This window comes from Bombina bombina, chromosome 9 (genome assembly GCF_027579735.1).
Source record: "Bombina bombina isolate aBomBom1 chromosome 9, aBomBom1.pri, whole genome shotgun sequence".
Taxonomy (NCBI): domain Eukaryota; kingdom Metazoa; phylum Chordata; class Amphibia; order Anura; family Bombinatoridae; genus Bombina; species Bombina bombina.
Genome location: NC_069507.1, coordinates 119,425,676 through 119,452,531, shown reverse-complemented (window position 1 = coordinate 119,452,531; position 26,856 = coordinate 119,425,676). Strand labels below are relative to the sequence as shown.

The following is a 26,856-nucleotide window of genomic DNA, read 5'->3' as shown; positions in this document are numbered from 1 at the left end:
CAAGTGAAGGGGGAAACTGCTCGTGTGGCGTCCAGGGAAGGGCCTTTCATGTTGACATTTAAAATTTCTGATTTGGACATATTGATAACAAAGTTAGAAAGGAGTTTAAAGGTTGCAAATTCGTCCAGAAGATGGGGTATCGAGTGGTCAGGATTAGTGAGAGTAAGGAGCATGTCGTCGGCAAATAGTGACACGACGTATCTGTGGTTTTTAATATTGATACCTGTTATCTTAGGGTTCTGCCTGATCTTAATTGCTAAAGCTTCTATGACGCAGGCAAATAGGAGGGGGGATAAGGGGCAGCCTTGGCGTGTGCCGTTGTTAATAGGAAATGGAGGGGATAGAGTTCCATTGACTAACAATCTAGCCGTGGGGCAAGAGTATAATGAAAAGATCCTAGTAAGGGTCTTCGCACCCAGTCCCATGTGGGTCAATGTGGCCCGCATGAAGTCCCAGGCAACACGGTCAAAGGCCTTCTCTGCGTCGGTGGATAATACTACAGAGGGGATGTTTTTAGTTCTAGCGTAGTGGATCAAATTTAAGGCCCTGACCGTGTTGTCTTTAGCTTCCCTGCCAGGTACAAACCCGACCTGATCCAGGTGGATCAGGTCTGGGAGGACGTCATTCATTCTGAGTGCCAATATGCGAGCAAATATCTTTACATCGGTGTTTAGCAATATATTGGCCGATAGCTACTGGGAAGGTCTTGGGGTTTGTTTGGTTTGGGGATTAAAATTATGTGGGCTTCCAGTGCGGAAGAGGGGAATGAATTACTTTCATCTATAGATTGAAAATATTTCAACATGTGGGGAGTGAGAGTATCTTGGAAGGTTGAGTAATATTTGTTGCTAAAGCCATCTGGGCCTGGCGCTTTTCCGTTGGGCGGGTGCCTCAGGGCTAATTTAAGTTCAGACAGGGAAATGGGGTTTTCTAGTTTTTCTTTCTGCTGGTCATTTAATTGTGGTATATGTAGTTTGTTAAGATATCCCTCTATTAGTTGTGCCCTGGTGGAGATTTGGGATGGGTTACTGGGGTCGGTGGGTTGTATGTTATATAATTTCTGGAAGAAGTATTTGAAGGCTTTAGAGATGTTCTGAGTGGAGAATTGGGGGATACCTCTATTATCCTTTAACTGCATGATGTATTTTTGGTGTGTTTTTTGCTTGAGGTATCTCGCTAATAATCTGCCTGATTTGTTTTTTCCTTCGTAGTTTTTTTGTTGGGTGAGAAAAGCTTGCCTTTTATGTGTCTTGTCGAGATGGGAAGCTAGAGTCTGTCTGAGAGCCGTTATTTCGTCTAACAGGTTTCTATCGGAGGGGAATTTCTTGTGTCGGGATTCCAAGTGGAGTATTTGTGTTATCAGGGAGTTTGTGTATTCTCTCTTGGATTTATTCATATGTGCCTTAAGGGCTATCAGATTCCCCCTTATGACGCTCTTATGCGCCTCCCAGAGAGTGTGGGCGTGGGTCTCAGGTAGGGAGTTATGTGTGAAGTACTCTGTGAGGGATTCTGTCAGTTTGGAGATCACTCCCGGATCTGTCAGTAAGTGTTCGTCGAGTCTCCAGAGGAAGTCTCTTATGGGTTTAGAAGGCCATGTCATTGAGCATACTATGGAGGCGTGGTCGGACCATGTGATTGGGGATATCGAGGCCGAATTGAATAGAGATAATCCCCCCACATCCGCAAACACATAGTCAATTCTGGTGTAAACACCATGTGGGTATGAGAAGTAGGTGAAATCTTTAGTCTGCGGGTGTAAGGTCCGCCACACATCTTGGGCTACGATTTTCTCTAAATGTGATTTAACTTTGGAGATCCTCGATAATGGTGTGGAGGAGTGGAGTGTTGAGCAGTCTAACTTAGGGTTGAGCGCAGTGTTTAGGTCTCCACATATGATGAGTGTGCCCTTCTGGTGATCTAAAACTAGGTTTTTGATTTTTTTCATGAAGGAATGTTGTGCGGTGTTGGGGGCATATACTGAGACCAGTGTAATAGGTCTCCCGTATAATAGGCCAGTTAGAAGAAGGTATCTGCCCTCTCTGTCTCTTATCGTTTGTATTGAGGTGAAGGGTATATTTTTCTTAAGTAAGATCCCCACCCCATTTTTCTTGTTACTACAATGTGATGCCCAGAAGCATCTGCCAAAGGTGCGTGTGAAGGTGGAGGGTTCTTTTCCTTTGCGAAAGTGGGTTTCCTTTAGGAACACAAGGTCTGCTCCAAGTCTGTGGAAGTCTTTGGAGGCTGTCGACCTCTTGGAGGGTATGTTCAGGCCTTTTGCGTTGATGGAGTATATAGTTATGTCATTGCTAGCGTGGGGTCTAGTCTTTAGGTTAGCCATTATCTATGTTTTGGGGTGGAATTGTATAATGTGTGACTAGTAGGGTTTCTATTTGTTGTATTATGGGTATGAGTATCTGTGCGTGGGACGGACCGGGGGGGCCCAAGCACGGCCTAAACAACTGGCCATGCAGTTTTGAGGTAGCATTAAACAGAACATACAATCTCTTAAAATGAAAAACATTTAACAAAAGAACAAGAGTTATTGAGAGAACCATCAATAACATGAGTTAAGGGATAGGGGGTGTCACATCCCAACTGGTACTGACTCATCGAAAAGAATTTTGAGTGATTGGGGGCAAACTTTGGGAGAGGGTTTAGTTCAAAGGGTAGATGAGAGGAGTTCCTCTAGGGACTACAGGCTGGGTCGCCTACAATTATAGCGGACCGTGTATAAAGGTAGTAATATAATCTTGCCTTGGGTGGCAGGGTTCAAGAAAAGGGGGCGGACCGCTTAGACTCTCAGGTTATATTAGTGCGGTTTAAGTAAATCTGGTTACAGGCCCTGGGGGGCCAGGGCTTAAAGGTGGCAGATGAATTTTCCTCTGGTTATAATAATTGGGGGGGGGGGGGGGGCATGGGTTCGTATCGAAACTGGCTAGTGCTTAGTTTTTGGGGGGGCTGGCGTGGGGAGAGTTAGTAGCCTATATTTGTGGGGGATGGAAGGGAATGCAATTAAAACAAATTCTTATACAGTTACGGTTCAACATTGTACAATAACCACCCTCCAGCAAGTATCTCTTACAGTACAGTAACCCCACATTTCAATGCAAAAAAAAGGAAATCATACCAATTACAGTTCACGTGCCGTGGGAAGATTTTGTAGGTAGTAGGCAGGTAGGTGGGAAGGAAAGGCGTGGGAGGGGGGGGAGGGGGGGGGAAGATGGGGAGGGGGAGGAGTGAAGTCAAAACCTTTTTTTTTTTTTTTTTTTTTTTTTTTTTTAAAAAAAAAGCAATATAAACATAGCAGTTACAAAGTAAGTGAGCAACATTTCAAGGCAGTCCAACATTTATCCCAGTACCCACCCCCCCACTAGAGAGTTACACTGTGCCATATTATACTTATCATGTCCTGAGAGAGAGATTCTGTGTCTTCTGTGCTTGCATTTCTGCATAGCAGTCAGGCGCCCATGGGCGCGGCTGGTGAAGGGGACCTAGGATGAAAGAAGGTCCAGTTTTTTCTTTTTGATGGCTTGGGTCCACTGTGGTCTTTGCGGCTTGGGGTCTGCTTGATTGCTTGTGGAAGGTGGATCCGAGTCTTTAGGGTTCGGTTGAGGGAATTGAATGTTAAGACCTTTTGAGAAAGCGTCCAAGTCTTCGGTATCTTTGTAGACGTGTGTTTTTCCATCATGCTGGACTATGAGGCTGAATGGGAACCCCCATCTATATTTCACTCGCCTTTCTTGTAAGACTTGGGTAATATAACGTATTCCTCTTCTCCTTTCAATTGTTGCTGGGCTAATATCCTGGAATATTTGAATACTATAGGTCTGGAACTTAATCTCCTTCTGCAGGCGTACTTGTCTCCAAATCTCCTCCTTCTCTAAGTAGTGAGCAAATTTAACAATAATGTCCCTAGGAGGATTGGGTGGTTTTGGGACTGGTCTCAGTGCTCTATGTGCGCGTTCCAATGATGTTTCAGTAAGTTTAAGGGCTGGGGCAATGTATTCGAATAGTTGTAGCAGGTAGGAGACAAGGCAGTCCTGAGTTGCTTCTTCAGGGACTCCTCTTATCCTCAGATTACTCCTGCGACCTCTGTTGTCGAGGTCTTCTATTTTAAGTTGGAGTGCTTGCATCGTGAGATCCTGTCTGATCATTTGGTGGTTAGCATTGGACATCATGGTATCTAAGGTGTCTTGTCCCTCTTCTAGACATTCTATTCTAGCCCCAAGTTCACCAATGTTCTTTTTCAAGGAAGACATCTCCGTTTTAATGAAAGATTTTAGATCAGCAAGGTCGGATTTTGAGGGAAGCTGGGAGATAGTCTGCTGTATCAGATTGAGCTGCTGTGAGTGTGGAGCAGGGTCCTGATCTTGTAATATGGGTGTATCAGCCATCAGGAGTTCTTTAGCAGGGTCAGGAGCTTCGTTATCCTGTTTATGGAAGAATGAGGACATAGTAGCAGCGGCTGGGGTGGAGGCCTTTTTGTCTGCTTTCGGCTTCTGCCTAGTCGCCATTAGTATAGTGGGCTATCCCGTTTCTTTCTGTGGTATGTATCAGGATTTGGGCTGACAGGTGGTGAGGCGACTGTGCGGGGCGATTACAAGGCAATCCGGGGCCCTCCGTGACCACCAACTAGGTCTGTGTTTATCGTGGTTATGGGATGGTGTGTAGGCCTAAAGGAACCCTCCTCCCAGTTGTCAAGATATGAACTATGGGCCCGGGTCATAAAGGCACAACTTTACTGGTGTGGTGTTAGGGGCCTTATGCGGCTTTATACCTGTGCGCTGATGGGCCTGGTGAGGATGTTCGTGGCCGGGCGAGTGAGCGCAGGCTGCCGTTGTTCAGTTAGGAGAGACGCCACGTGGGTAATGTGCGGGCGTGCGGCTGGTCGCGGGGATCCGTTCGATTGTTCTGCCCCGGGTCTTTCTCCATTGCTCCGGGCACCTCGATGCGGCAGGTCAGCTCAGGCAGGTAGGTCGTGAGGTCCCCCGGTCAGAGATCACTAGGCGGGGAATCGCCGAAGCAGGCCTGTATTTGCGGAGGAGACTCTCTTCTCTTTAAAGTACATCTAGGGTGCGGCAACAACTTGGACTATGTGCCCTTCGGTTAGAGGTGGTATAGTCGTTATTTAGACCCTCATTTGCCCCTTAGATCACCATATTAGAGCCAGTGAGTGGGAATGTGTAACGGAGCTGTGTCAAAGTGCGGCCATGTTCCTGCACGGCTGCGCTCCGCCCCCCCATAAGGGCTCTGTGTTTTAAACAATATTAGTCGATCTTGGTGTCTCTGCTTTTTGCTTTCCAAATATCACCACACTCATTCAGGGAGCAATGGAAGGCTAACCTCTATCTTACTCCTTGAGGAGGAAGCAAGATCTTTTACCTGATAACACGGAAGGAGACACTGGAGACCCCTGATTGCACGTGATACCTCATATCTTATTAAAGCTTACTCTAGCAAGTTACTGCCCAATGGGACTACACTACTCCCCACATCTACACATCTGACATGCTGTAATACACAGACCTCTATAGAGACTGTACAGCGAATGCTGACATAACCTGTCTCTTTTATTTCGGTATACTTTTCACTCAAACCCTGCAATTGATTCCAGGAAAAAATAATAATAATAATAATATTAATAATACAAATAGAAACAGCACATTTCCATATATAACCATTTAAGTGTTTTTAACTTTCAATTTACCAGCCATCAGACAGCTGCACAACATTTCAATACCAAACACTGAAGGCAACCTAAGGGTTAATTGCTAACTTTTTTCATGTAGTACAAGATACTTCAAGGACGATTCCCTCTTTTCATAGGGTTTTCTTTTTACAGTAGCAATTGCAGAGGCTATTCTTTGTCTACATAATGAAGTCACTGATTTTTAATTGATCTGTTAACTGTGGTCCTACGTGACAGTGACACTAACCAGATTAAGACATGAAAAACAACATTTATATAAAAGAGCAATGTAATTTATTAAAATATGCTAAAAAAAAAAAGCAAGTAATATTGTTTGGCAATTCATAATGAAACTAGTAGGCGAAGAATATCTTCCCCCTGCCTCTTCTGGTACTCATTCTTGGTGGTTGAGTAATGTCTGCAACTATATGGATGGGCAGATGTAAGTTTCCATAGGACCAAAATAATGCAATCATAACACTGATTATTCATTCCTTAAAACTTGAAAGGTGCTAAAAACAAAATGTATGCTTACCTGATAAATTATTTCCTTTCCTGGCATGGAGAGTCCACGATTCTATTCGATTACTGTTGAGAATTCAACTCCTGGCCACCAAGAGGAGGCAAAGACACCCTAGCAAAGCTTAAGAATCCCTCCCACTTCCCATATTTCCCAGTCATTCGACCGAGGGAACAATGAAAGAGAAAGAGGAACACTAGGGGTATAGAGGTGCCTGAAGATTATAAAAATAAATCCGCTTTTAAAAATATAAAAGGTGGGTGGTGGGCTCTCCATGCCAGGAAAGAAAATAATTTATCAGGTAAGCATAAATTTTGTTTGCTTTCCAATGGCATGGAGAGTCCATGATTCCATTCAATTACTGTTGGGAAACCAAAACCTAAGCCAGAGAGGACACAGAATGGATAGGGATGGAGAACTAAAGACAGATGGACCTATACTGAAGGCACCACTGCTAGAAGCCCTTTCTCCTCAAAAGAAGCCTCACCCGAGGCAAAAACATCAAAATTGGAAAGATATGCAAAGGGGACCTTACAGAAAAGTTCCCTGGAAACTTACGGCTAGATTACGGGTTTTGCGTTATGAGTATAACACTGCTTTTTCACTACCGCTGCTATTACAAGTCTTGTAGGTACCGCACACTTTTTTGGCCGTCACGCAACGTAACTACCGCACCTTTTAAAAAGTCCTTTTTCAATGGGACTTCCATAGCGCCAGTATTATGAGTTTGCCTGTCCGGTCAAAAAGTGAGCGGTACAGCCTATAACTACAAGATCTGTACCGTCATCTGAAAGTCAGTAGTTGTGGGTTTTACGTGACAGAGCTGTACCATAAAACTCATAACTAAAGTGTTACAAAGTACACTTACACCCATAAACTACCTATTAATCCCTAAACCGAGGCCCTCCCGCATCGCAAACACTAAAATAAAATTATTAACCCCTAATCTGCCACTCCGGACATCGCCACCACTATAATAAACATATTAACCCCTAAACCGCCGCACTCCCGCATCATAAACACTAGTTAAATATTATTAACCCTAATCTGCTGCCCCCAATGTCGTCGCCACCCAACTACACTTATTAACCCCTAATCTGCTGCCCCCAATGTCTCCGCCACTATACTAAAGTTATCAACCCCTAAACCTAACCATAAGTCTAACCCTAAAGAAACCTTAACCCTAACACCCACTAACTTTAACATAATTAAAATAATTCCAAATAAAAATTACAATTAATACCTAAATTATTCCTTTTTAAAACTAAATAAATACTTACCTGTAAAATAAAACCTAAGCTAGCTACAATATAACTAATAGTTATATTGTATCTATTTTATGTTTTAATTTTATTTCACAGGTAAGTTTGTATTTATTTTAACTAGGTAGACTAGTTAGTAAATAGTTATTTCTGCCCAGTTCCTCATGATATCCCTTAAGAAGGATATAACTAAAAGTCCCAGACCCCCTCTGAGGCAATAAGATGCCACCCGGGCACCTCTCTTCTGAGCAGTCCCTTGATGAGCCCTCTAAATATATAAATAATGGCCAGGTTTAGCCAGCTTCATCTGACATCTGACAGTGACCTGGGTAGAAAGGAAAGAAGTGTAAGCATTACACTGGTTGCCTGATGGGGGTGTTAAAATAAATTGTTGGAGAGAGAACAGAGACTACTCTGCGACCTCCAGCAGCTAACAGCAACCAATACTCTTACTCAAGAGAATTATATGGACACACCATTAACCCCAGTCCTGTCTTGAAAGGGAAACTACCCATTAAAGGACTTAATTTCCTTCAGAGCATCCGTTTTCAACTCTTCCAAGCTACTGAGGCAAAGAATGATTAGGGATTATGGGAAGTGGGAGAGATATTTAAGCTTTGGTGTCTTTGCCTCCTCCGGGTGGCCAGGAGTTGAATTCCCAACAGTAATTGAATGGAATAATGGACTCTCCATGCCATTGGAAAGACAAATAATTATTCTCCCTCTGTGGAACCACTGATTCGCATATGCTACTCCTGAATGAGCAGTAATTCATTCAGGGAGAGACTTCCCCACCACTAAGTACACAACACAAATAAAAGCTTTAAGCCACGCTGCCAAGGTGATTGCAGTAGCTTTCTTTTTTTTTTTTTTTTTTTTTATAATTTTTATTGAAGTTCTATTTACGGCATACAAACAACAATTTTCAATGCGGTCAATACAGAAAGGATTAGAAAGACAGTTCCAACTGTACACATCAAAATTATAGAACATTGATGAAAACAAACAATAGACATCCTATTTGCCGGTTAAGCTAAGAGCCTTCCAAACAATAAATAAATGGGACCACTTTTGGACCTCACAAAATGAAAAAGAAGATAAAGCGTTAGGAGGCTCTCCTGGGCGTTAGGGGACCGCTTTTGGATCCCAAACAGTGAACTTCAGTTTTCTTAATTTATAAAGTCTATAGGAAATAAAACTGGTTACCTTGCATTTTCGGTACAACAGAAAGTATAATATAAGCTTAGATTACAGTGGTAATTAACATATGAGGTGATAACCACAATGGAGGTACTATTCCCGAATGGAAATAGCATGGTGAAACAAACAATCAGAGACTCGTCTGGAAAACTATGGTAATCAGCCCTGCTGAATAGAATATAGTGATTAGAGTCTCTACCGTGGTAATTTGTAAGAGTAAATGCTAGGGGGGAGTTTATGTTACGGCATAGGCAAGATGAGCCGTATGGTTAACCCTCCTAAATCAGGAGGTATATTGTGGGGGGGGGGGAGGTGGTAAGTTGAGTACTTTAATTAAAATATATAGCGTAGGAAACTTTTAAAATGTAGGGTGTCAACTATAAATAAATAAGACGACCCTCAAGGGTTTATGATATATGTTGGCAACTAAAAATTCAATGTTAACTATGGGAACATCATTTAACTGCTAAGATTGTACGTGTATAGTTAGCCTTGTCAGAGCTCTTAACAAGGTAAATGGGATAGAGGATTAAAGCCGAGAGAAACTGACCTAGCGGTGCTGTGCAAGGTGACGAGCGATAAAATAATCCAATGCACTTCTTACCCTCTTAGAAATATATATCTATGAACACAGGCCTATAATAAGTGCACAAAGTAGTAGAATTATAAACAGATGATACAATAGTTGATTAGGGGCTGAAGAATACCATATCTATTTTTATTTTTAAGACTGACTAAACTAAGGTCCTAAATGCAAACACACGCTGAGAAAAAACTACATTTCTATAGCTCAGTTGCCTTAAGTCCTATCCTCTGGGTATGGGCCCTATACCCAGCAAGAATGCAGACATAATTTTAGTTTTGGTCTTTTAGCAGTATAATACAAAAAGTCGTACTTCAAGGATGTGCTTATTGAACTATAAATTAGAGAAGGTTAACTAAGATTTGAAGGAAGACCATAGCTGCAGTCTAATGTGGTCTAAATAAGGATATCCAAGATTGTGTCATAACACATTGAACTAGGCGTCTCCAATCCCCTTATATCATATATGTAAATCAATACAAAAGCTCAACAACCTGCGAACCTAGGTGTAGAAACTCCTGAGGGCAATGGCTCCTACTGTTATGGCAATATTGGGCATATAATATGAAAGCAGTTAAGCATCAAACACTTATTAAACCAATGTGAGATATAAAGTTACCAGAGCTAAGTAATAAAAAGTTATGGTATTACAATCTCAACAGAAAACAAATTTGAACTTTTGAATAACATACGTGTCGAACAGAAAAAATTAGCTAATGTCAGCCGGTCCAAAAAGCCTTGCTTAACCGGGCACACTATTGAAAGATAAAGGAACGATAGTGGAGATAAAAGTGTGTGATTGGGGGGAACTTCCGGGCGGCGGCCATGACAGGCTGCTTAATTGTTAGCTGCTAAAGGTTTCTGTACCAATCTAATTAAAATCAGCTCTTAAACATACCATCGCTCATTTACACACATTCTGAGTGACTCAGTTGAAGAAGCCCTTCAATTTGAACCAACTACCATCTTGATCAGAGACAGCTACAGTTTACCGGAGACTTTTGGAGGTTGAGGCCTCCCAGATAACCCTCCGGCGGAGCGCTTTTGGGCCTCTGTCGTTAAGAAGTGCCTTGAGAGTACTATTCCTGTTCATTAATAGTGGGGATTACCCTGTCAAATCTACCTGATGGAGCACGAAGAAGCTATTTCGCTAGAGCGGATTGCCTATATTCTTGATGAACATTTTGCGCGGCTCGCAAGTGCCGTAGTTGCAGCATGGGGAAATGGCGGCGCAGCAGACCCGCAACAAAGCATGGTCACAATGAATGTGGCAGAGCCCAGACCGGAGCTTTTCAAGGAGGAGAACCTTTCAGGGACAGGGCAGAGTGAGATACCGCAATTGGATAAACACCATGGGGAGATAGTACTAGCGCCAGATAGTGCTGTATATCCTACACAGCCCGGGACTTACTCTATCACCGCAACTCACTCCCTCCCTGCTTCACATCCAACCCCTATGAGAACGGCGAGCCGAGATACTCAGAAAATCCAAGCGGTTCGGCATAGTCCCTTACTCACAGTTATCCCGGTCCTACAGTTTACTACAAAGGCATCAGGGGTAGAATGGCGAATATCTACCGTGATGAATGTGACAGTGGTAGGCCTGCATTGTCCTGAGTACAACTCTGTTATCATGAGGAGACTCTTTCAAAGATATGGATTAGCTTACTTGGTCTTTTGTGGAGGACTATACCCCAAGTCATACTTCGAAGTGTTGAGGACTGGTATAGGTTAGTAAGTAACTTATTGGGGGGCCATGGAGATGAGTGATAAAGTCCTCACAACTCTCTATATATGCAAACACCTAAAACCATGCAAACTTTTTGATCTTTCTTTGTGGACTCGATGTGACATGGACTCACAAGTAGTACTTGTTCAAAATTATAAGATAAGTAGTAGGAACGTTTCATCTTTTCTTTTCACTGGATAACACATGAACATAATAATGCTAGTTATAAGGTTTCCTTGTTTTTTGCGGAGTAACAGCTTGTTATAGTGACTACAACAGAGACCTATAGATTTTTAATGTATATAAATTTGTCTCTGGATCATTACACATGTCTTTGCTAGTTTTTTGCCTGCTATAAGAGCTGAAGAGACAAGAGGCCCAGTCTTGCACCTTGTACACATGATCCTTTTGACTTTTCATTTATAAACTTAAGATGGCTAGGACACACTATTATGTGTTCAAAATTATAATTTAAATAGTAGTATTTCTGTTAGTTATGCTGAACTGTACCTAGTATCTATTTTTTGAAGTGGTGGTGAATGGAGGTTCCGCTGTCTGCGGCCGGGATGGCGGACCCCTGGCACCAGTGCCATATATAAAGGTATCCTGCAAATGCACCTAGGTCTGAGGTAGCTTGTCCACCATTGAAACTAACTTGGAGGATGAGATAACTTGCTCCACAGGATCAGTAATACAGGCTATATACTATATATCCGCTCCAACTAAGTGCCTCGCCCCTAAAAACCTATAGTTTACACTACATTATGTACATTTTAGGTGAACCTCTGGCTAATATCCGGAATCAGGCAACTGTTGACTATATATCTGCAAGACCCCAGCTTTCTCTTTCCTTAGACATATGTACATACTTCAAGCCCTCTATAATGTTAGTCTCAGTGGACTGCTTATCACAGTATAAATTTAGATCTACCCACACTCTCTAAACTCCTCTGGTAGACCCAGTTTAAAAAAAAAAAAAAAGAAGTTTCCTTTTCCCCTTTACTACAAGTATTCAGGAATATTAGACTTTCCTCTTCCATCCCTTATTACTTATGCTCCATTAAAACTAAGTCATAAAAAAGGAACCCCACTCCCCAGAAAACCATTAAAACCTGAGGTATCCCAATTGAGACCCAAAAGTGGTCTCCTTATTTCAGTTTACCTTCCTCTATTCATACCCACCTTTGTGCATTTGAGGTCCATGAGTGGCCTGAGCTTGGTTCGGAAGGTTTCACATTCTACAGGCAATAGATTTAAATACTGTTTACTTAAACTGTTAAGCATATTTACTATATATTGTTCTTATTATATTCGCTAAAGGAATATGTTATATATACGGTATTATATTGTAATTTTCTTTACATATTGTATGCCTGATTCAATTACCTCAATAAAAATATTATAAAAAAAAAAAAAAAAAGAAAAGAAAGATAAAGGAACATAGTGCCCATACTAAGGCCTAGATTTAGAGTTCGGCGGTAGCCGTCAAAACCAGCGTTAGAGGCTCCTAACGCTGGTTTTGGCCGCCCGCTGGTATTTGGAGTCAGTGATTAAAGGGTCTAACGCTCACTTTTCAGCCGCGACTTTTCCATACCGCAGATCCCCCTACGCCATTTGCGTAGCCTATCTTTTCAATGGGATCTTCCTAACGCCGGTATTTAGAGTCGTTTCTGCAGTGAGCGTTAGAGCTCTAACGACAAGATTCCAGCCGCCTGAAAATAGCAGGAGTTAAGAGCTTTCTGGCTAACGCCGGTTTATAAAGCTCTTAACTACTGTACCCTAAAGTACACTAACACCCATAAACTACCTATGTACCCCTAAACCGAGGTCCCCCCACATCGCCGCCACTCGATTAAAATTTTTAACCCCTAATCTGCCGACCGCCACCTACGTTATACTTATGTACCCCTAATCTGCTGCCCCTAACACCGCCGACCCCTGTATTATATCTATTAACCCCTAACTTGCCCCCCACAACGTCGCCGCAAGCTACTTAAAATAATTAACCCCTAATCTTCCGACCGCAAATCGCCGCCACCTACGTTATCCCTATGTACCCCTAATCTGCTACCCCTAACATCGCCGACCCCTATGTTATATTTATTAACCCCTAATCTGCCCCCCTCAACGTCGCCGACACCTACCTACACTTATTAACCCCTAATCTGCCGAGCGGACCTGAGCGCTACTATAATAAAGTTATTAACCCCTAATCCGCCTCACTAACCCTATCATAAATAGTATTAACCCCTAATCTGCCCTCCCTAACATCGCCGACACCTACCTTCAATTATTAACCCCTAATCTGCCGACCGGAGCTCACCGCTATTCTAATAAATGTATTAACCCCTAAAGCTAAGTCTAACCCTAACACTAACACCCCCCTAAGTTAAATATAATTTTTATCTAACGAAATAAATTAACTCTTATTAAATAAATGATTCCTATTTAAAGCTAAATACTTACCTGTAAAATAAATCCTAATATAGCTACAATATAAATTATAATTATATTATAGCTATTTTAGGATTAATATTTATTTTACAGGCAACTTTGTAATTATTTTAACCAGGTACAATAGCTATTAAATAGTTAAGAACTATTTAATAGTTACCTAGTTAAAATAATAACAAATTTACCTGTAAAATAAATCCTAACCTAAGATATAATTAAACCTAACACTACCCTATCTATAAAATAATTAAATAAACTACCTACAATTACCTACAATTAACCTAACACTACACTATCAATAAATTAATTAAACACAATTGCTACAAATAAATACAATTAAATAAACTATCTAAAGTACAAAAAATAAAAAAGAACTAAGTTACAGAAAATAATAAAATATTTACAAACATAAGAAAAATATTACAACAATTTTAAACTAATTACACCTACTCTAAGCCCCCTAATAAAATAACAAAGCCCCCCAAAATAAAAAATTCCCTACCCTATTCTAAAATACAAATATTACAAGCTCTTTTACCTTACCAGCCCTGAACAGGGCCCTTTGCGGGGCATGCCCCAAGAATTTCAGCTCTTTTGCCTGTAAAAAAAAACATACAATACCCCCCCCCCAACATTACAACCCACCACCCACATACCCCTAATCTAACCCAAACCCCCCTTAAATAAACCTAACACTAATCCCCTGAAGATCTTCCTACCTTGTCTTCACCATACCAGGTTCACCGATCCGTCCTGGCTCCAAGATCTTCATCCAACCCAAGCGGGGGTTGGCGATCCATAATCCGGTGCTCCAAAGTCTTCCTCCTATCCGGCAAGAAGAGGACATCCGGACCGGCAAACATCTTCTCCAAGCGGCATCTTCTATCTTCTTCCATCCGATGACGACCGGCTCCATCTTGAAGACCTCCAGCGCGGATCCATCCTCTTCTTCCGACGACTAGACGACGAATGACGGTTCCTTTAAGGGACGTCATCCAAGATGGCGTCCCTCGAATTCCGATTGGCTGATAGGATTCTATCAGCCAATCGGAATTAAGGTAGGAATTTTCTGATTGGCTGATGGAATCAGCCAATCAGAATATAGTTCAATCCGATTGGCTGATCCAATCAGCCAATCAGATTGAGCTCGCATTCTATTGGCTGTTCCGATCAGCCAATAGAATGCGAGCTCAATCTGATTGGCTGATTGGATCAGCCAATCGGATTGAACTATATTCTGATTGGCTGATTCCAGGTTTAATTATATCTTAGGTTAGGATTTATTTTACAGGTAAATTTGTTATTATTTTAACTAGGTAACTATTAAATAGTTCTTAACTATTTAATAGCTATTGTACCTGGTTAAAATAATTACAAAGTTGCCTGTAAAATAAATATTAATCCTAAAATAGCTATAATATAATTAAAATTTATATTGTAGCTATATTAGGATTTATTTTACAGGTAAGTATTTAGCTTTAAATAGGAATCATTTATTTAATAAGAGTTAATTTATTTCGTTAGATAAAAATTATATTTAACTTAGGGGGGTGTTAGTGTTAGGGTTAGACTTAGCTTTAGGGGTTAATACATTTATTAGAATAGCGGTGAGCTCCGGTCGGCAGATTAGGGGTTAATAAGTGTAGGCAGGTGTCGGCGACGTTGTGGGGGGCAGATTAGGGGTTAATAAATATAACATAGGGGTCGGCGATGTTAGGGCAGCAGATTAGGGGTACATAGGGATAACGTAGGTGGCGGCGGTTTACGGAGCGGCAGATTAGGGGTTAAAAGTGTAATGCAGGGGTCAGCGATAGCGGGGGCGTCAGATTAGGGGTTAATAAGTGTAAGGTTAGGGGTGTTTAGACTCGGGGTACATGTTAGAGTGTTAGGTGCAGACGTAGGAAGTGTTTCCCCATAGGAAACAATGGGGCTGCGTTAAGAGCTGAACGCTGCTTTTTTGCAGGTGTTAGGTTTTTTTTCAGCTCAAACTGCCCCATTGTTTCCTATGGGAGAATCGTGCACGAGCACGTTTTTGATGCCGGCCGCGTCCGTAAGCAACTCTGGTATCGAGAGTTGCATTTGCGGTAAATATGCTCTACGCTCCTTTTTTGGAGCCTAACGCAGCATTTGTTTGAACTCTCGATACCAGAGTTAAATTTATGGTGCGGCCAGAAAAAAACCCGCGGAGCGTTAACAGCCCTTTTACCGCCGAACTCCAAATCTAGGCCTAAGTGTCCAGAGTTACACCTGAGACTTGTCTCAAGTACCAGGTAGATTGGGGTCTCCATGTTCTTAACCGACACCTTCTTTTTGGCGTATCAGGGGGAGAGAGGGTCGCACGGACCAGCATAATAGATTGACACTTTTGCTCCTAAGGTGGGTAATATCCTTTTCTGGGAAGAACATAGAATGCGCTCTATAATATGGAGGGACTGAGGGTGTGTAAGTCTCAGGATGATAATTACCGGACCATGGGGGCCTACTTCTGTCATTGTTGCACAAGGTGATTGGGGAGCCGGCCGCACTACATAGACACAAATCTGCTCATATGTAACAGCGGGCGGTCCCGCCAACTCATCAGCGATCGGCCGTCTCGCCACAGATGACACCTTCTCCTCCATTATCCCACAAGGTAAACTAGGCAATGAGATCATCTCTGCAAATAGTTCTCTTTGATTGCGGTATGTTCCAGTGACTGCCGGATCCTTAGCTGTAAGAATATTTTCCGTTGCTTGTCCACTCTTAACGTCGTCGGTAGTTTCCTGGCCATGCTCAACTACCTCCACCAAGTGTACTTTTGATCCCTCGTGGGGCATCCGCTGACCTATGAAGTCCCATTCTGATGTGAGTCAGTCCGAAAGGCGGCTGTAGTGGGCATTTAGGAGATGGGTAATGGCGGTTAACAGTTCAACACCGCAGGTAGCCATATTGTCACCACAGTGGTACTCTCTTCTATCCTGTGTTTTCGGTCAGATATGACATACAAAAAAAAAAAGGTTCTTGAGTCACTAGGAAGGCCTTACACATATGAGGAGATGGCCGCCCCTAGGTCGTCTCAGCACTAGTCAGTCTATTAAAACAGCGACTCACTCCTCATTAAAGTGATCATCGGGTGATTTATGTTTCCCTTTCTTCGCCTCAGGAGACAGGTGTACTGGAAATATAGATTTTAGCTGGGCTGAACGGTCTAAAAAGTAAGATTATTTGTTATATCAGCAGAGCTGAGATAAAGTGCGACCGTTCAGTACCCAGGCATGCTCCGCCCCCCCCCTTGCAGTAGCTTTCTGATCCTTGAGGGTGATCTGAGAAATGGATAAACAAGAAAGAAGAAATTCTGAATTATTTAGTATCTTGAAAATAAATTTTTAAGGCCCAAACTACATCCAAGTTAAGAAGTGATCTCTATTTGGTGGGGGGTTTTTTTGGCGCTGGACAGAGATGTGTCTAAAATGTCCTAATTGATGTTTTCAGAAGAAACAGCTTTAGGAAGGAAAGAGTAACTCCTAGATTATGAGTTTTGCTCTAAACAGGGTGCGAAAATAACGCAAAAAAAGTTGCGTTATTTGACTCTCCATAGCCCTGCCATTACGAGTAACTGAAAAGCCTTCTTCTGCTGTGCGTTCTGGTGCGTTAAGTTCCATACCGCACAAAAGCCGATTGCTGATTTGACGTGCTCGTGTACGCTTTCCTCCATAGACATCAATGGGGAGAGAGTGTTAGAAAAAACTTACACCTGAAGTGCGGAATGGCAATCGCTATAACGCAACTCTATTGATGTCTATGGTGGAAAGAAAGAAACACCCTAACATAAACCTCTAGTCTAAACACCCCTAATCCACCGCCCCCGACATCGCCGACACTAATAAAATTTATTATCCCATAATCCGCTGCTCCCTGACATTGCCGATACTATAATACAGTTATTAACCCTAAAACCGCCGCTCCCCGACAACGCCGCCACTAAATTAACCTATTAACCCTTAAAGCTCCGGCCTCCCACATCGCCGCAACTAAATAAACCTATTAACCCCTAAACCTCCGGCCTCCCACATCGCAAAACACTAAATTAAACTATTAACCCCTAAACCTAACACCACCCTAACTTTAAATTAAAATTACAATATAACCATATTTAAATAAATAAAAACTTACCTGTGAAATAAAAATAAACCTAACAAACTATAAATTAACCTAACATTACTATTCTAATAAAATAAAAAAAACTACTAACACTAACATTACTAAAAATAAAACGAAATTATAAAAAAAAAACTAATTACACCTAATCTAATAGCCCTAAAAAAATAAAAAAGCACCCCCAAAATAAAAACACCCCCAAGCCTACAATAAACTACCAAAAGCTCTTAGAAGGGCCTTTTGTGGGGCATTGCCCCAAAGATATCAGCTCTTTTACCTGTAAAAAAAAATACAAACACCCCCCAACAGTAAAACCCACCACCCAACCAACTCTTTTACAAGCCCAAACCTAAAATAAAAACCCACCCCAAAAATTAAAAAAAAATCCTAACACTAACAGCAGAAGATCCACTTACAGTTCTGAAGTCCCAACATCCAGGCGGAGAAGTCTTCATCCAGGCGGCGATGTCTTCATCCATCCAGGCGGAAGAAGTCTTCATCCAAGCGGCATCTTCTATCTTCATCCCTGCGGCGTGGAGCGGGTCCATCCTGAAGCCATCCGACGTGGAGCTCCTCTTCTTACGGTCGCCATAACTGAAGCTTCAATGCAAGAGACACAATTCAAGATGCCGTCCCTTGCATTCCTATTGGCTGATTTGAGTGTTTAATTCAAATCAGCCAATAGGAGGCAAGCTTCTGAAATCCTATTGGCTGTTCAAATCAGCCAATAGGATGAGAGCTACTGAAATTGAATAGCTGAAATTTTAGATCTTAGATCAGCCTGTGAGTAACTTCTTTCATTAGAACAATGAAAAACGCTTAAAAAGCCAGAAAAGTCATAGAAGCACTCTTTGCATTAATGCAATTTATTTAAACAGCTGCATTTCAAATAAAAATGTTCACAGTCTTGATCCACCTCAAGCAATCCTGAATTTTATCAAGGGAAGCTTCTTGGGAAATAAGGTCAGAGATTTTGTCACACTATACTAACACAGCTGGAGGAAACCTTATAGCCTGCCAACTGAAAGGGCCTCCTGAGGAAACCTTAAAGTTTTGTCTGAAGGGGGTCCTAGGTTTCAGAATATTCATCCTCAGCTGAAGAGGAGAATTCTAATGATAAATTGTACTCATAGAGGGTACAGGGTACCTAGACGGGTTGCTCTTTAGTGATGTTCCACATGAGCCCATGGCCTGTGATGGGTTCTCTTCTGTTCTTTAGCTCAGTACATAGGTTACAAAGCTGAGTAGGTGGGGGCACCAACACTTCTTACATAGCGAGGGGTTAAATTGTCAGTAGATTACCCTTGTAAGGGATTAGTGTTAACTCCTAAGATTTTTTAGCTACACCAGTTTGCCCCTTAATGATTTTGAATAGTAAGGACTGTCAAGTACCTAAAATTAGATAGCAACACAAATACAGTATAACAGGCACAGAAAACAGGCACACAAATACAGTACAACAGGCACAAACAGACATCCTCAGGGGAGCACACATATGGATACCATCTCTTTAAAGGGACAGTCTACACTAAAAATTGTATTGTTTTAAAAGATGGATAATCTTCTGACACATGATCACATGACTATATTATTTATTAACTTGCATTTAGTACTGTGTTGTGCTAACTCTTAAATAACTCCTTGGGCGTTAACACAATGTTATCTATATGGCCCACATGAACTAGCAGTCTCCTGTTGTGAAAAGCAAATAAAAAAGCATGTGATAAGAGGCTGTCTATAGTGGCTTAGAAACAGAAAAAAATTTAGAGGTTTAAATTTTATAAAGTATATTAATATAACAATGTTGGTTGTGCAAAGCTGGGGAATGGGTAGTAAAGGCATTATCTATCTTTTTAAACAATAACAATTTTAGTGTAGTCTGTCCCTTTAAGAGAAAGAATTGTACCATATCAATAAAGGGTTAAATGTATGTAAAACTCTAGTTATTAAGGGTGCTTACCATTCTAAGGCTCTGTGGAGATATTGGAACGTGTACTTAAGATGACCACCATCTGTGAGGGAAAGGAGAAAACAGAGCACAGTTTTAGCGGGAAAAAGTTAACTCCCTGATATCTGCAGAGAAGGAAGCTCAGAAACTTATGAAAATGAGCTCCCAAGCTTCAAAAATGTACCTGTTAATGTGACAACCTGCTGAAAATGAGGAGCATAGCCCTGGTATGTACGAAATACCAGGAACAAATTTAAAGAGACAATGGGATAGATTTATCATATGTCGGACGGACATGATCCGCTGTAGTGGATAATTTTCGCCCGACATTTCTGGCATTTAACATTGCACACGTGGAAAACAGCTGCATCCGCAGCATGATAAATCTACCCCAATACCTCAATTTCACTGTAAATGTATAAAAGTGCCTAAAGTTGTATGTAGTGTTATCTAGTGTATGTAACTATGTCCACAGACCATGTGAATTATGTGTACATGTTCATGCTTATAGCCTGCGGGATATGTGAGTGCAAGTACCTAGTTACCTGTCAGCACTCACTCTATCATGCTTTTAAAGCTGCAGGAGACACACAGGATCTAAGGAAGGAGTAATCTCATGAAGCCAACAGGGGGAGACTGCAGGACCAGTCCTAGTGACACCTGTGGCAGGCAAGTGACAAACTCACACGGGAGATTTACTCTCACTGTCTATGTACTACTTTAAACCCTCTGGAGTGTCCTATTCCCTGCTCTCTGAGGGGGTATAAGGACTCACATCAGTTTGAGAACCCCTTTCAATTGATGTGTAGATCAGCACTTCAAGTTATATCATCTTTCTTGCCGGAGGCAAAAAAAATAACTAATGAATCATGGGTGTTTTGCCTTCTCCTATAGGATTGGACTTTTAATTTCATATTGATGGCTCATGGACTCTCAACATCTTATAAAATAAATTATCATTGTATTTTAAATGTATCCTTAAAATTGCTATCTGCTTCTAGCTACTGCTATAAAGCTGACATGTCATCATGTTCCAAACCACAGGAACAGTGGTCTGAGACCTGAAAAGTGTGCTAGAGCTATAAACTGCACTAAACTGTCTCAGGTTAATCTGATTTACCATGAAATATTTATTAGAGCACCACTTGTAATCTAGCCCTTACTTGGCAGAATCTTTTTAAATTTATTACTCAATTTTTTAAATTGACTATAATAAAGGTTGTTGTTTTTTCCAATGTAGTCATTGGGGCATATTTATTAAGCTCCAAATTGAGCTTGATGCCCGTGTTTCTGGCGAGCCTGCAGGCTCGCCGGTAACAGCAGTTATGAAGCAGCGGTCACAAAGATTGCTGCTCCATAACCTGTCCGCCTGCTCTGAGCAGGCGGACAGACATCGCCGGAATTCAACCCGATTGAGTACGATTGGGTTGATTGACACCCCCCTGCTGGCTGCCTATTGTGAGCTGCTGGTGCAATGCTGAATACGGCAAGCGTATTGCTCGCCGTATTCAGCGAGGTCTGTCCGGACCTGATCCGACAGACCTTGATAACTTGGGGCCATTGCCTGATTAGGGGTTTCATTTGGGAAAGTGTCATAAAAGTATGCCCTTTAAATCAGTGTCTGTGCTGGTTTTCAAGAATCATTTTAATAGCATGCTTCAATGATTTCTTAAAACAACAGGCTTCATAAAGGAATGTTTATTTTTGTTCATGCTGCAAAAGGCTCTGTGTATTCTGCAAATAACCTTCTAATCTGCTAAGCAAATAAAGCACATTCTAAGCATTGTCTTTATTCATGGTATCTATCCTACCAATCTTTTGAATTTAAATATTTTCAACTGCATGTTTTGCTATTTAAGATGCTTGTATTTATTATGTCTGTATGTGTGTTTATATTGTAATACTGAAATATTTAACAAATTATTTACAGTAATTATTCTCCTTTTTAGCAACTTTCTTTAAAATCTATGGCCAGCCCTAACCAAGAATGTTTAGAAAATAACTTAGGGCCAGATTACTAGTGGATCGCTAAATATCGATTGCATGCACTTTTTAATATCAGCGCACGATAATGTGAGCTGGTATTACAAGTTAGTCTCAATGCAAGCGTGAGTTTGCATTCTCATTGCTAGGAAGCATTGCGCTCACGAGAGCGTGCTTCCTTAGGCTCCTATGGGAGCCTTGTTCTGATGCCGTCACAGACGGCATCAGAACCTCACGCAGCAAAAGAGGTAAGTAGCGCAGCGATGGGCATTGTTTTAATATATATGTATATACACATATTAACACATAAATGTATATGTATATAATCATATACATATATATTTACATTGCGGTCCATGGGAACACACAGTTCCCATAGACCGCAATGTAAAGGCACTTTTAATGCCGTTTTTTTTTCTAACACCCCACTCCCACCAACTTTATAGCCCCAAAACTGCCTAGTGCAGTTTATTTTTATTTAAAAAAAATGCTAGATTTATTTTTTAAAATACAAAACTATAATTTTGAGGTCATTTAGAGCGATTTTAGAAAATTAACCAGAGATCTAATCTCTGATTAATTTTCGTAGCGATAACGGTAACAATAATCTGCCACTTGTAATGGCTGGTTAATTATTGTGCTCCTGCAAACGGGCAAATTTTTATGTTTGCGGGAGCGCAACAATTTAGCGTCCCACTTGTAATCTAGCCCTTTATTTGCAGAAATACCCTAATACAGGTAAATGCCAGAATTCTTGTGTCATTCCCTATGATTTTATCATTTCACATTTACCATTAGTTTACCTTTCAAAAACACCACCATTTATGATTGTATATCTATATAAAAATGGAAAAATGAATATCAGAAGATAAAAACCTAGATTACAAGTTGAGTGGAAAAAGATTAGCTCTATTTAGAGCTAACAACACATAAGTTAAATCAATAGCACCCTTATTTGTGCATTCAGAGTATAAGTTGACAGTAAAATGGTAGCGCTCAAGCAAAAGCCTTGGGAGGGCTAACATCTGAAGGTTGGATAACAAAGCTAAATCCCTCACCTAACAAAGCTCAGGTCTGGCTTTCACTTGAGTGCAAAAAATAATAATGTATATATATATAGCTAGATAGCTAGATAGATAGATAGATAGATAGATAGATAGATAGATAATGTGTGTGTGTGTGTGACAGAGTGCTAGGCAGTGTTGTGGATGGGGTGTATTTAGGTCCCAGTATTTTAAGAAATTACTACACTGAGATATGGGATAATACAGGCAGCCCCAGGGAAAGACTGTGTTTAAACTAACCTGTTTATTTATTGTGTATTATGGGTTCCTTGGGGTGGATAGGAGAGCAGGGTGGGCCGATTCTCTACCCCACTATCAGGGTAATTGAATGTACAAGATCCAGTCCAGATTTTACTGTGTTCTTTCTCACTAAGTTAATGAGTCTGATTAAGCTCAACATGAGTGTGCTTAGGCTATAAAGGTCTCTTTAAGGCCCTAATAGTCAAAGCTTCTCTAGCTTGGAGAGAAATTGCAGTTCAGACTTTACAGGGGCAAAACTGACTGAATACTCAAAAGAAAAATGGCAGAAATCTCTAGCACTGGGAGATTTGTCTCATTTATATATATGAAGGACATGCAAGCCCAGTGCAATACAACACTACATGATATGATAGCTTTATAACACTTTTTTAGATTAGTTTACACATTAGGGGCCAGATTATGAGTGGAGCGCTATCATTAGAGCGAGAAGTATAAATATGATTGCGAAATTGCGGTTTTCTTTACGCTCAAATCCATATTACAAGTTTAAATTACCACAAATTCATTTGCTCAAGTTAAGGCTCTCCATATTTTCTATGGGCAGCATTGAGAGGCAACCCCGCTTGTATTACAAGTTGAAAGTAAATGCAATTTATCGAACGCAATCGCATTCAATGCTGAAACTTCTTAAGCGACCTGAAAGGTTGCGTAAAGAGTTTGGCCGTAGGAAACAGTTGCACTAAACTACTCTATTAACCACTAAACTGCCAAATCCCCACAGCAAACTACCTCTTTATTCTGTTAACCGCTGAACCGCCACATCCAATATTGCAAAAACAGAATTTATGTTTACCTGATAAATTTCTTTCTCCAACGGTGTGTCCGGTCCACGGCGTCATCCTTACTTGTGGGATATTCTCTTCCCCAACAGGAAATGGCAAAGAGCCCAGCAAAGCTGGTCACATGATCCCTCCTAGGCTCCGCCTACCCCAGTCATTCGACCGACGTTAAGGAGGAATATTTGCATAGGAGAAACCATATGGTACCGTGGTGACTGTAGTTAAAGAAAATAAATTATCAGACCTGATTAAAAAAACCAGGGCGGGCCGTGGACCGGACACACCGTTGGAGAAAGAAATTTATCAGGTAAACATAAATTCTGTTTTCTCCAACATAGGTGTGTCCGGTCCACGGCGTCATCCTTACTTGTGGGAACCAATACCAAAGCTTTAGGACACGGATGAAGGGAGGGAGCAAATCAGGTCACCTAAATGGAAGGCACCACGGCTTGCAAAACCCTTCTCCCAAAAATAGCCTCAGAAGAAGCAAAAGTATCAAACTTGTAAAATTTGGTAAAAGTGTGCAGTGAAGACCAAGTCGCTGCCCTACATATCTGATCAACAGAAGCCTCGTTCTTGAAGGCCCATGTGGAAGCCACAGCCCTAGTGGAGTGAGCTGTGATTCTTTCAGGAGGCTGCCGTCCGGCAGTCTCATAAGCCAATCGGATAATGCTTTCAATCCAGAAGGAGAGAGAGGTAGAAGTTGCTTTTTGACCTCTCCGTTTACCAGAATAAACAACAAACAAAGACAAAGTTTGTCTGAAATCCTTAGTAGCTGCTAAGTAAAATTTGAGAGCACGAACTACATTCAAGTTGTGCAACAAACGTTCCTTTTTTGAAACTGGATTAGGACACAAAGAAAGGTACAACTATCTCCTGGTTAATGTCTTTGTTAGAAACAACTTTTGGAAGAAAACCAGGTTTAGTACGCAAAACCACCTTATCTGCATGGAACTCCAGATAAGGAGAAGAACACTGCAGAGCAGATAATTCTGAAACTCTTCTAGCAGAAGAAATTGCAACCAAAAACAAACTTTCCAAGATAATAACTTAATATCAACGGAATGTAAGGGTTCAAACGGAACCCCCTGAAGAACTGAAAGAACTAGGTTGAGACTCCAAGTAGGAGTCAAAAATTTTGTAAACAGGCTTGATTCTAACCAGAGCCTGAACAAAGGCTAGAACATCTGGCACAGCTGCCAGCTTTTTGTGAAGTAACACGGACAAGGCAGAAATCTGTCCCATCAAGGAACTTGCAGATAATCCTTTTTCCAATCCTTCTCGAAGGAAGGATAGACTCTTAGGAATCTTAACCTTGTCCCAAGGGAATCCTGCAGATTCACACCAACAGATATACCAAATTATGTGGTAATTTTTCTGGTTACAGGCTTTCAGGCCTGAACAAGAGTATTAATAACAGAATCTGAGAACCCTCGCTTTGATAAGATCAAGCGTTCAATCTCCAAGCAGTCAGCTGGAGTGGGTCGAACGGACCTAGAACAAGAAGGTCTCGTCTCAAAGGTAGCTTCCATGGTGGAGCCGATGACATATTCACCAGATCTGCATACCAAGTCCTGCGTGGCCACGCAGGAGCTATCAAAATCACCGACGCCCTCTCCTGATTGATCCTGGCTACCAGCCTGGGGATGAGAGGAAACGGCGGGAACACATAAGCTAGTTTGAAGGTCCAAGGTGCTACTAGTGCATCCACTAGAGCCGCCTTGGGATCCCTGGATCTGTACCCGTAGTAAGGAACTCTAAAGTTCTGACGAGAGGCCATCAGATCCATGTCTGGAATGCCCCACGGTTGAGTGACTTGGGCAAAGATTTCCGGATGGAGTTCCCACTCCCCCGGATGCAATGTCTGACGACTCAGAAAATCCGCTTCCCAATTTTCCACTCCTGGGATGTGGATAGCAGACAGGTGGCAGGAGTGAGACTCCGCCCATAGAATGATTTTGGTCACTTCTTCCATCGCTAGGGAACTCCTTGTTCCCCCCTGATGGTTGATGTATGAACTTGGCCCTCGCTAGCTGAGGCCAAGCTTTGAGAGCATTGAATATCGCTCTCAGTTCCAGAATATTTATCGGTAGAAGAGAGTCTACCCGAGACCAAAGACCCTGAGCTTTCAGGGATCCCCAGACCGCGCCCCAGCCCATCAGACTGGCGTCGGTCGTGACAATGACCCACTCTGGTCTGCAGAAGGTCATCCCTTGTGACAGGTTGTCCAGGGACAGCCACCAACGGAATGAGTCTCTGGTCCTCTGATTTACTTGTATCTTCGGAGACAAGTCTGAATAGTCCCCATTCCACTGACTGAGCATGAACAGTTGTAATGGTCTTAGATGAATGCGCGCAAAAGGAACTATGTCCAGTGCCGCTACCATCAAACCTATCACTTCCATGCCCTGCGCTATGGAAGGAAGAGGAACGGAATGAAGTATCCGACAAGAGTCTAGAAGTTTTGTTTTTCTGGCTTCTGTCAGAAAAATCCTCATTTCTAAGGAGTCTATTATAGTTCCCAAGAAGGGAACCCTCGTTGACGGAGATAGAGAACTCTTTTCCACGTTCACTTTCCATCCGTGAGATCTGAGAAAGGCCAGGACAATGTCCGTGTGAGCCTATACTTGAGGAAGGGACGACGCTCGAATCAGAATGTCGTCCAAGTAAGGTACTACAGCAATGCCCCTTGGTCTTAGCACCGCCAGAAGGGACCCTAGTACCTATGAGAAAAACCTAGGAGCAGTGGCTAATCCGAAAGAAAACGCCACGAACTGGAAATGCTTGTCCAGGAATGCAAACCTTAGGAACCGATAATGTTCCTTGTGGATAGGAATATGTAGATACGCATCCTTGAAATCCACCTTGGTCATGAATTGACCTTCCTGGATGGAAGGAAGAAGTGTTCGAATGGTTTCCATCTTGAACGATGGAACCTTGAGAAACTTGTTCAAGATCTTGAGATCGAAGATTGGTCTGAACGTTCCCTCTTTTTTGGGAACTATGAACAGATTGGAGTAGAACCCCATCCCTTGTTCTCCTAATGGAACAGGATGAATCACTCCCATTTTTAGCAGGTCTTTTACCCAATGTAAGAATGCCTGTCTTCTTATGTGGTCTGAAGACAACTGAGACCTGTGGAACCTCCCCCTAGGAGGAAGCCCCTTGAACTCCAGAGAATAACCTTGGGAGACTATTTCTAACGCCCAAGGATCCAGAACATCTCTTGCCCCAGCCTGAGCGAAGA

At 41.8% G+C, this 26,856-nt stretch overlaps 1 long non-coding RNA gene across 1 annotated transcript in view; it reads right to left on the bottom strand.

Annotated features, from left to right (window-relative positions):
* LOC128640031 (uncharacterized) overlaps positions 1–26,856 on the bottom strand; it is a 215,477-nt gene that overhangs the window by 59,208 nt on the left and 129,413 nt on the right. Inside the window, exon 2 of the long non-coding RNA XR_008399284.1 lies at positions 19,535–19,586. This is a non-coding gene — a long non-coding RNA (uncharacterized LOC128640031). The remainder of the gene's footprint in view (positions 1–19,534; positions 19,587–26,856) is intronic.